General features: G+C 32.4%; 1 pseudogene across 1 annotated transcript; it reads right to left on the reverse strand.

Annotated features, from left to right (window-relative positions):
- Positions 1 to 6931: 6931 nt before the first annotated feature.
- On the reverse strand, positions 6932 to 9227 carry LOC306644891 (YEATS domain-containing protein 4-like; annotated as a pseudogene). The gene is made up of 2 exons: positions 9190 to 9227; positions 6932 to 7612 (listed from the first exon to the last, which is right to left on the reverse strand). The product of its transcript is annotated as a YEATS domain-containing protein 4-like (transcript).
- Between the last annotated feature and the right edge of the window lie 1895 nt (positions 9228 to 11122).

Genomic DNA, 11122 nt, shown 5'->3' on the forward strand with positions numbered 1-11122 from the left:
TCTCCTAAAGTTAGAGATCCCCATATGGCAGGAAAATTATTCACAAAATTCACAACTTGCTATAGTGATGTGATGGATTACGCTATGGATAACAGGCACATCAATGTTTGCTAAACCTAAAAAGATCAAACATTACCATTATTTGTAATTTAACATTTGTCCTTTGGGAAGCCATTATCTGCTTCAGAAAAAGAATGGGCAGCTCCAGGGACCATCTGTTCATTTTCCAATTTTATTATGTTAATTTGCTGACATATGAAGACTCTAGAGGGGGGAAACTCACAATTTTGGGTTTATTCACCAGATAATAAAACAAACTGTTTCTTTGTTCCCTGTCTTTGGTTGTATTTATCCTCTTAGTAAAACTGTATTCCTTTAACTGTCATCTATCTCATGCCTTTGATTTCCTGACATTGTCTTAAACATTCTCTTGCCATTATTCCGTTGTTCTTTTCTTATTTCTGCTTAGTTAAACCAAAATCCCTGGGCCAATCTACTTACTATTATTATCATTCCATGATGGATCTTGAGTGATGCTAGTGAAAAATCACACCAATACAGAGATTGATAACTACAAATTCTCTAACCTCCCTAATGACTGTTCTGCATATCTTTTGTTCAGTCAACTGTTGCGCTATCTACAAGAGAAGTTTATCAGGAGGACACTTGTTTACTATCATTCAAGAAAAACAACAACAACAACAACATTCCTTCTTCCTTCCTTCAAGTGACAGTGGATGAGGCGGGCACCATGTAGTTCTTTTAGTTGTGATTATGATCCCATAACTTTCTACGCTTTTGGATACTTTGCTTTGTAAATATATTCCCTCCGTCTCTATACTTTTAATTTCTCCCTTATCAGCGGCTCTTTCTTATCCGTCTCTGAATATGCTTAACTCTCATCTTAAAAACAAAATCATTTTATGTGACTTTAGATCTCTTTCCAGAAGCTTTCCTATAGTTTTCCTCTATAAAGCCAAACTGTTTACAATGAATCTGTACTTGCTGTGTTCACTTGGTATCCCATTAACCCTTAAATAGGCTGGTTTCTAGTAATCCACTCACACTGTTCTCATAGAAATTCTGTCTTCACGTTGTTAGTGAAGGGGACTCCTCAGGCCTTATAATGATTCTGATGATTAATTTTGGGTTTGCTACAATTTCTGCAAAATCTGTACCCTAATAGTTACTGTGATGGCATCAATTCTCACTTTTTACCTACAATTCACAATGTTACTACATGGTGTTGAAAAGTATTTATTCATGAATAAATAATGGATGCAGGGTAAATATAGCTTCAAACTGATAGATGGTAATGCTAAAATTAAATTGTATTGTACACAAAAACATTTCTATTTTGCATGAAAAAAGTTTCTAATATAAAATGGATAAAATAAAATTCAAAATAGCTATTAGGAACCATGAACTAAGGAATTGAAATACAAGAAATGGAATGAATATTTAAATATTTTATTCTGAAATTCTTTTATTTAGTAACTGTATAGATGTGTAATTTACCTACAGTAAAATGCAGAGTTCTGAGTTTTGAAAAATGAGTACACTCATGTAAACAACATCACAATTAAGATGTAGAATATTTCCGTCACTTGAGAACATTTCTTCATGCCCCATTAAAACAAATCCCCCTGAAGCAGAGGCAATTACTCTTCTGATTTTTATCACCCGAGATTAGTTTTGCCTGCTCTTGAACTTCTTAAAAATGGACTCAGGCAGCATGCATACATTTTGTGTCTGACTTCTTTCGTTCAACATATTGTTTTCTTTCAAGATTAATCCAGTTCATGTAGTTCATACTTTATTTCTATTTATTATATGAATATGCTACATATCCTTTTATGAATATGTAGATTATTTTTAACTTTGGGTGATTATGAAAGAAGGTGTTATGAATATTCTTACAGAAAAGTCTTTTGTGTATGTATGTTTTTATTTCCCAGATAAATATCCAAGTGTTAAAGTGTCAGGTTACAAGCCAAACACACACACACACACACACACACACACACACACACACACACACATAATGTGTGTATGTAAATGTCATATACATATAAATGAAAAAGTTACAAATATAATTTGTCATTTCAGAATTTTATAAATGATAGATGTCTATATTCTCACCAATATTTTTACCGAAATTTAAAATTTTAGTATTCTAGTGAATGTGAAGTATATTCAATTCTGAATTTTATATTTTATATAAAATTTATAAAATATATAAACACAAGTACCTTAACTATTGACTACTGAACAATATAGTTCATTCTAAATGTTTTGCATGTCTTATTGAATTACTTGTCTTTTAATTTTTTTTTAAATTAACCAATAAAATTTGTATATATTACCTTGTTTTTGAAACCACCAGCAATTTCCATTATGGTGTAAAGCATTCCTACTGATACAGGCTTCATTTTTGGGCTTCTGATTTGGGGCTTCTATTTCTGGAAAGCTGTGGTTCTCTGAATGACTTTCAATATGCTAAAGCTTTTCTTGTTGTGAGGATAAAAGTAACAACTTCCAAGTTCTTTACATGTGGTATTAGAAACTAGAAGTCCATAAATAATATTTAAAAATATTTGAAATGATTTTACTAGCATTCAAAATATATTGATTTTCTTATAATGAACTTTTACCCTGAAACTACACTGAAAGCACTAATTTTTTTCTAGTAGTTACTTTGCATAGATCATAGCATTGTCTATGTACAACATATGGACAAGGATAATTTTACTTTTTCCTTTCTGATATTTATATAATTTTCCCTGTTGTTTTGCTTTATTTCACTAACTTGAACCTCCAGTACCATGTTGAAAGGAGTGGGAAGAACAAAAATCTGTCTTTTTCCTGATCTTATAGGGGGGCTACTTAAAGTTTCCTTAGGTGTGATGTTAGGTACATGTTTTCTTCTTTTCTTTTTTTTTTCATGTATGTCATTTATTAGATTGAGGAAGTTTCCTTCTATTTCTAGCTTTCTAAGAAGCTGTGCTGACCTTGTTTGATATTTTAATCATGAAAGGTATCCAATATTATGGAGAGGTTTTCGGAATTTAGTAAGATTATGTAATTTTCCTCCCTTAGTTAATGTAGTAGAATGCAAGAATGGGATATATGTGTATTGCTTAATAAAAAATGTTAGGTATGTACTCAGTTTTATTGTTTCCTAATTTTGTTCCATTCTCATAAAAAAATAAACTCTACATAATTTAATGCTAAAAACTTATTTTTAAATTTCTCACCCAGTACAGAATAAGGTCCAACTTAAGTTACTGATCCATTTTTACATAAAAAAAATTATTATGCTGTTGGTATAGAGTTATATAAATGCAAATTAAATCTGGTCAAATTACAGAATTTTACATAATTTTTTCCATTTTAATAGTGTGTTGTGTAGTTTTTCAATAATTATTGAGATGTAAGTACTGAAATTTCTAATTGTTAATAGATTTTTAATTGATTTCTTTTGATTTTAATATTATTACTTTATGAAATTGTGTCCAACACATTTAAGGTGCTTCTCTGTTTGTGTAAAATGATATATTTACCATCATTAAATATTTCATTTTTATGAGAATACTCCTTTTCTTGGAGACTTCTTTGTCTGCAATTAATACATTAATTCTACTTTCATATGCTTAATGATTGCATGACTTTATATAATTAAAGTGCATGCCCTGTAGACATCACATATATAGGACTTACTTTGTAATTCAGCCTGACAAACTGCCTGTAATTGGACTTTTTAATCCCCTTATGTACAGTGTAATTGCTGATGTGATTAGGTGTAAGTTTTGAGTTTTGCTTTTTCTTTGTCTCTTTTGTTCTCTTTCCTGGCCCCTTATTTCCTATCTTCTTTCAGTCTCACTAAATATTTATTAGTTCCTGGTGGAAGGCCTGTACAGTATTGGGGTGATTGTACCTTTGAAGGTGATCATGGGACCGTGGCTGCTTCTTTGTTGTCACTTTGCTTCCTAGATGTGATGTAAGCAGTTTTGCTCCACCACCTGCTCCCTTTTGTTGCTCTGCCTCAGCACAGGTCCAAACCAATGTTACCAATGGATGGACCATCACCTGCAAAACGTGAGCTGAAATAAACCTTTGTAAGTTAACTCTTTCAGGAATTTTTTTTTAATTACAGAAAGTGTAGACATTTATTCAGTAGTTGTCATACTCTCCTTTACATTATTTTGCATAATTATACTAGTTGTTTTATAATTCTGTTTGCTAAATCCAAAGTCTAGATCATCTGTGTAACTGTCTTTTGATTTTTTTCCCCCTTAATTAATGGTCAATTTTTCTTCAAATGTCTAATCGTTTTTTACTGAATACAAGTCATGTAAATTCCGTTGTATTTCTGTGATGGTGTTGATCCTTTCTTCATCAGATGGTAAATTACTGAAGAATCACATAGACCTTTTTAAGATATTTGTATTATATTCAGGAAATATTATTAATATTATTTTTTGATGGACCCATTTCAGTTTTTTTCTTAGTATGAGGCTGATTCTTTAGTCTGGATATGTTGTTCTTGTTCCTAATCTGTGACCCTAAAGAACTTTCAAATAGTGAAAGCTCAATATTTTTACCTTGCTCCACAAACTTGGTGTCATTTGAACTTTAAGCTCATTATCCTATCACTTAAACAAATCTCTACTCAGTTTTTATGTTTACCAGATGCTTCTTAGTTTTCTGAAGGGAAATTTATACTCAAATTTTGACTTTGTATCTTTATATTCCATTTTTTCTTAATGCTTGTGCAATTTATACACCTTCTGACAGCCTAAGATTCTGATCTGAGACTTATAATCCTAGGAAAATTGATACTTGACTTGAGCTCTGTTCTTAGCATGGCATGGGGCTGAAGGAAACCATGAAGGAAGAATTAAAGTAAGAAAAATTATTTCATCAAATAGAAATATCAATAAAATGAGAGAAATTATACAAAGTCATAATCAGAAATCTGTCCTCTCTCAATATATGATGGTGGAACTATCATGTTGTATGATACCTGATGCATTGCATGCTTTATGAATTCTAATTTCATTATGTCAGTCCCTTATCAGTCTACCTACCCTTGTAGTGAAGAAATGGGCTACTGTTACTGAACAGATGGAAAAGGATGGTGTTGTTGACAGGGAGAAAATTATTCTATCACCAAAAGAAGGAAGAAGAGAGATAATTTTAAAAGCAAAAAATAAAATATAAAAATAGTCTAAAATTAGCCTTTTTTTTTTCTCTGTGCAAATATTCTTCTCCCTAATATAGTGATTCTACCTCTGAAAACTAAGATCTTTCCCTTCCATAAAGGAAGAGAACTCACTCCCTGTGTCCCTGGGTGATACACATTTCTCTTACTCCATTCCAGTTCAGTGAATTTGTAGTTGTGTGGTTGTCAGTCACTTCATCTGATCCAGGTTCTGACATAAGAGGATATGTCCGTTGTTGCCATTATCCTCAGGGAAAACCCTGTTCTATCTGCACTTTAGCTTACCATTTTTATCTTGTATGGTTGTGTGAATTTAAGCATTTATGAAGAACCATTACAATAGAACTCTTCAAACAAGCACCAGATGGACAACCCCTTCTCAAAAGAAAATAAATGACAAACTCTGGAAAGTTGATGCTCTAAGGGTTACTTCTGGCTTTAAAAAACAAACCATTATTCCTGACTTTTATATCTAACCTAACATTTCCCTGACTACTACTTAAGCTTTCTGGGATATATGTTTGAGCTGGTTAATTATCCATAACTTGACAAAGAACAGACATGACTTGACCCATCTTCTCATAAGAGAAGATTTATAATCCCAGGAAGATATCATCTTAGTGCTATGGTTAGAATTTTGCCATCTTACCCTAACCTTCTTATGTAATGTCCCCAGCAAAGTATTCACCGAATATATTGATTTACAGTTATCTTTGTTCTGTTCGTAAAAGTTGTTATAATTTCTACTTCTTTAGAATACTCATTGAGGACAATTGAATCTGTGTTCCCAGGTCTGGACCACATATATTTGGCCCAGAATAAATAATTTTCTTATTGCCTTCATTCAGAATTGCAAGGATCCAAGTCTTTGTTTGATTGGAATTATGTTGGAAATATTCCTTAGAGCTTGGATATGGGCAATTTATACCTTATTGTTGTTGTTTTACTCTGACTTAGTAACCAACCCTTAAGAGATAGTGTAGTTATCTGGACTCTGTGGTAAGAAAATTTCAGCAGTACTTTTGAGGGATCTGCTTATCACTCAGGTGTCAGTGAAACCAGTCCAATTAGTCATTTTCCTCAGAAATGATAGTTAGTTTTTATGAAATCCAACTAATTTTGATTCTAATTCCATTATAAATGCCCTCCTTGTTAGTACATAAAGAAACACATTTAAACAAAGCCTATGCCACTTGGCTATACTGGTGGTTCACTCTCGATACACCTATTTTGTTCTCAATGCTGTCTTTATTTTAGGACCCAAAAGATACATTTATTAAGTACATACTGGGCACATTATATACAAAAGAGGTAGAATGGAGGCAGGTAAGAACTTGGAAATGAAATATATATACTAATCTTCACTAACTACAACTACTATAGAAATGCAAAATGTGTACAAGTTATATTTTATAGTGAAATTTTGATGCCTATCAAAAGGAAAATAGCCTATACATATACTCCAATAATTTTTTTAACATTGTGCTCATCATATGTTTTCCCTAAAATGAGTTTGTAAAATGCCCGGCATCCATTCGTATTATACACATATATTTGTTATTAAAGATTACTTGAACAGAACAGATGCCTTGAAATCATTGGTGAGAAATTCATGATCAACAAACAGTGCTATATGCAGTTCCTCAAAGAAACATCATAGCATTTACAGTAAGTACATTCTCCATTAAAGTCCACCTTACTTTCAATTTAGCTTACTACCAAGTTCTCTTCGGAACTTTCTATGTTCATGTCTTTTGTATGATCATTTTTAAGTTTTCTGATTTCATTTTTTAAACTATCTATAGTTGAAAGCTTGCTTTTAATCTCTCCTTAAGCTCTGCAATTTCAAAGCTTGTTTTTTACTTGGCAGCTTCTAATTTTTCTCTGGTTTTCACTTCAAGTTCTGCAAATTCTGTTTCATATTTATAGACTCCTAATGTTAGCTGACAAGAAGCTGTTAATAATTGTTGCATCACTGCTGTTAAGTCTTGAAATATCATTTCATCACATAACTCTGAAACCACTGTCTTTTCCCCCAGTAGGGCATTGGTGTGTGATTGGAAACACTTTAATAAATGATATAGGGTTACAGATCTTTCATTACGGTCCATGAAAGACATTTGATGGTTATTTCAAATTCACCCCATCCTGTTTCAGTAACAGCTCTTAAAGGATCACCATAGTTCTTGTGCAATTTATCCTGGAATTTCTTCACATATGTTAACATATCCTCTTTTCTATATGGTTTTAGATATACTGTCCGTTGATGGGTCTTCTCTTTTCTTCCTAAAATATCAAACAACATTACCATAAACTATTGCTTTAATCATGGTAACCCCCTTCATTCTCCCACTGGAGTCAGGCCCAAATTCAGTAATTCTCTTCAACCTATTGTCCCATGGAAAAATTTGCTGACGTCAGGGAATGAGATCCGGGCCAGCGGGGTCTCCACTTCATTCAAAGGCCCCGCACCTCCCACGCGGACATGCAGAGGGTTTGACAGGAGTCACCAGGACTTCGGCACTGAGTGACAGCTGGCTCCTGAGGGATTGGGTAGAGGTAGCTCGTTCAGTCCTGCAGGTTGAAGAGCAGAGCAGAAGTCCATTGCTGTCTTTAATTGCCTATCCTTTCATATATAGTGCTAATAGCCATTTGGGGACAGATAGTTGTCTGTTCCAACTTCACAAAATACAAAATGATTTGACTCTTGACTATTTGGACTGCTGACTCTAAGTAGACAATGCTTTTCAAATATTATCTTTTCAAATATACTATCTTTCTTCTCATCTTTTTACATAGCCAGCTTGAGCACAAACTTTACTTTTTCTAGTAGGATCTTACTGAAGAAAGCATAAGCAGCAAATATTTCTAATATGCTAATGTTTTTCTATTTATTCCTCTTAAATCCTAGTCTCAGTAGATAAACAGGCAGTGGCCAAAGATACAGCAGGAAACAATTTGTTCAGGATCTTTGCTATTCATAGTGTAGAATTCTCAAACTTAAATATGGAGAAATCCTCACTGTTTGGCACTTTGTTAACCTTTTTGACACTTTAGGATCTATTAAATGCATGGACTAATTTCATATTTTTCAGGGCTTCCCCCCCCCCACCTATTGTAATGGCAGAAAGTGGATTTTAAATTACTTAAGTATGAGGAGAAATGTATTTGTTTGTTGTTTAGCTAGTATCTGTGAATATGATATTTTTACATTATATTAAAAGGGTAAGACACTTTGCTGTAGAAAATAAATAATGTACAAATAAATCAAAGGGTTCAAAAATAGAGATAATTAGTCACAGCTAGCTAGGAATTAGAATAGTATCTACTGTGATGATCAGTAATCTAAAGCATTTACTCTTACCCAGAAACATCCTGCAGGACTTTGTCCTGACCGGAATTACCTTTGTCTGTATAGAAGTGCAAGGGAATATCATAAAGAAGTGTAACCTACAATTTGATGAAAGAGGGGAGTTCTTTGTGTATATGGGGAGAAGGTGAGTTGTGGATGGAAGAAGTTGTTGGGCAATCTCACTGAAGAGTCACAGCAGTGGGTCAGGTTGCCATGTTGAAGGACAAATGCCAGAAATCAGCATCGTCAGTGACGTGTTCCTGAATAAATCTACTCCTGGTAATTGGCTTTGTTCTTCCATATACTCTCTACAATCCACTAATTTTAGGCCAATCTCAACAGAAGCTTTAGAGTTACATTTTTATAAAATATAAAAATTTAGCCCAGTTCTTCAATTTTCAGATGATTAAATAGATTAAAAGAGGAAACTGCCTTGCTTTCCTTCTTCCCTTCCTCCCTCACTCCCTTCCTTTTTTCCTTCCTTTCTCTCTCTCTGTCTCTCTGTCTTTCTTTCTTTCTCCTTTTTTTAAATAGTCATCTGTTTTGTTAGATTAAACATACAGTTTTACTTTAGGGGCAAAGATAAGGAGTAATTTTACACAGTGAATCTTACAGTGGCACTCGTAAAATTGCTCCGAGGTCCTTGTTCATGTAGCAATGTTATCTGTATTTTAGCCTCTAAGTCACCTTGAGATGAAAGAAAACAAACTTCTCATTCCTAGGAAAGTATAATTTTATATTCAGAGCAATATCACTTAAGGGAAAAATATGATTCCTAAATAAAGATTTGAAAACTATATATTTTAAAGCAATAGGATTAACAAAATTAAGTTAACTACACTGAAATATATACAGATAGGAAATAAATGATTATACTTATACTGGATTGCATTTAAATGTACTTACTGCCCATGAAGCTTATAAGATATGCAAATCTGAAAATCACAAAGAATCAATGAAAAATTTTACCACCATTTTTCAGAGTTCTGCAATAAAGAAGTAATAAAATCAGAGTGTGAAGAAATGACTTCACTGCATTTATGAGAAATAAAGAATGTATTGGTGTTAGGAACTGCAAAGAAAGATTACTTTTAAAGCCTTAACTTTGGGAAAAAAGTGGCTTTATGTAAAAGATTCATGACCTTGACTTGATTAATTCAATATGTTTTATTGCCTTATACTTGCTTTAATTTAAGTTAAATTATCTGCTATTAAAAAAGTCTTACCCTCAGAGCATCTTCTTTATCATCTAGAAGTCAATTTAGCATCAATAAAGTTCCTTTATCTATAGTTCCTCCTTTTTAACCTTTGCAGTTTCAGTTACAATATTTGTGTAACAAATATCCCTGATTTCTATCCACATTTTCAATGATTGAGTTTTATATCCTGATAAACATAATAATTTAATAATAGTAATTATCAACAATATTGAAATTTATCATCTGGTCCATACTCATTAATTAGTCTAATATTGGTCAGTATTAATTAGTCTAATAATCATAGTTTTCTAATATCAGTTTCATAAGAAACATTGATAATGCTATTAAGTTAAATTTTTGAAGTCTCATCTCTTACTAGAAAAGTGCTATGTGAAAGGAGAGGAACTTTGAGCATGTTTCTCATTATTGGAAAAGATTTACATTAACTCAAAGCTTAATGCTCACAATATCAAGTGACACGATTACTATTTGAATAAAATTTTGGCATAAGATGATTGTTAAAAGTAGGTCTTCTGGGATCAAACCGTGTTAGTTAAAATATTGACTAATTTTTAATCTCTTTGACCTTATATAAGTTATTTCATCTTCTGAAGTCCTCAGAAATCTCATCTACAAAATGGAAATCATCAAGCCTGTTAAATTATTCAAGACATTTAGTAGAATGCACTTCAAAAATGATGAATTTGTGTTCCATGTGTTCCAACTACAAGAGAGGGAATTGTGTTAATATAAGTAAATTTTAAAATAGTTTATGTTTTGTAAAAAGGTAATCTTGTACTTCTCTGTGTTCAGTAAAACAGAATTACTAAATGATTAAGTTTAAAAACAAAGTGAGAGGTCTAGGTACATGCAATACAAGGAAAAAGAGCTAAAAATATCCTATAATTTTGAGATAACAAAATTTCAAAAGCAAAGTGCTGCTGAAACTTGACCTGGTAGAGTTAACTATAATAAGAGATACTATCATATTACTTTTGCCTTCCCTGGTATAGGGCTTCTTCCATATGTAGTAGCATTTTCCTTAGAAGCATCTGTAAATAATAACAAAATCCATGGGCTTTCTAGAAAATTTCAAAATAGTATCAGATTTAATGCAACGTTTTATTTACTACTGAAATATCATCTTGAATTATATTTTTGTCATTGTTCAAACCCCTCCTCCTTCCTCCACCTAAACACCTTCCCCTATGGATTTTTTAAGACTTCATGCCTCCCATCCTGTTATAGAAAATATATTATTGATTGTAATAAATAATTATAACACTGGAGCAGAAAATAAATTACCGAGTGTTAATGTGTATTCATTTTATTTTTTTCTCTTTCGTT

The sequence above is a fragment of the Sciurus vulgaris genome (assembly GCF_902686455.1).
Source record: "Sciurus vulgaris genome assembly, chromosome: 15".
In the NCBI taxonomy this organism is placed as follows: Eukaryota; Metazoa; Chordata; class Mammalia; order Rodentia; family Sciuridae; genus Sciurus; species Sciurus vulgaris.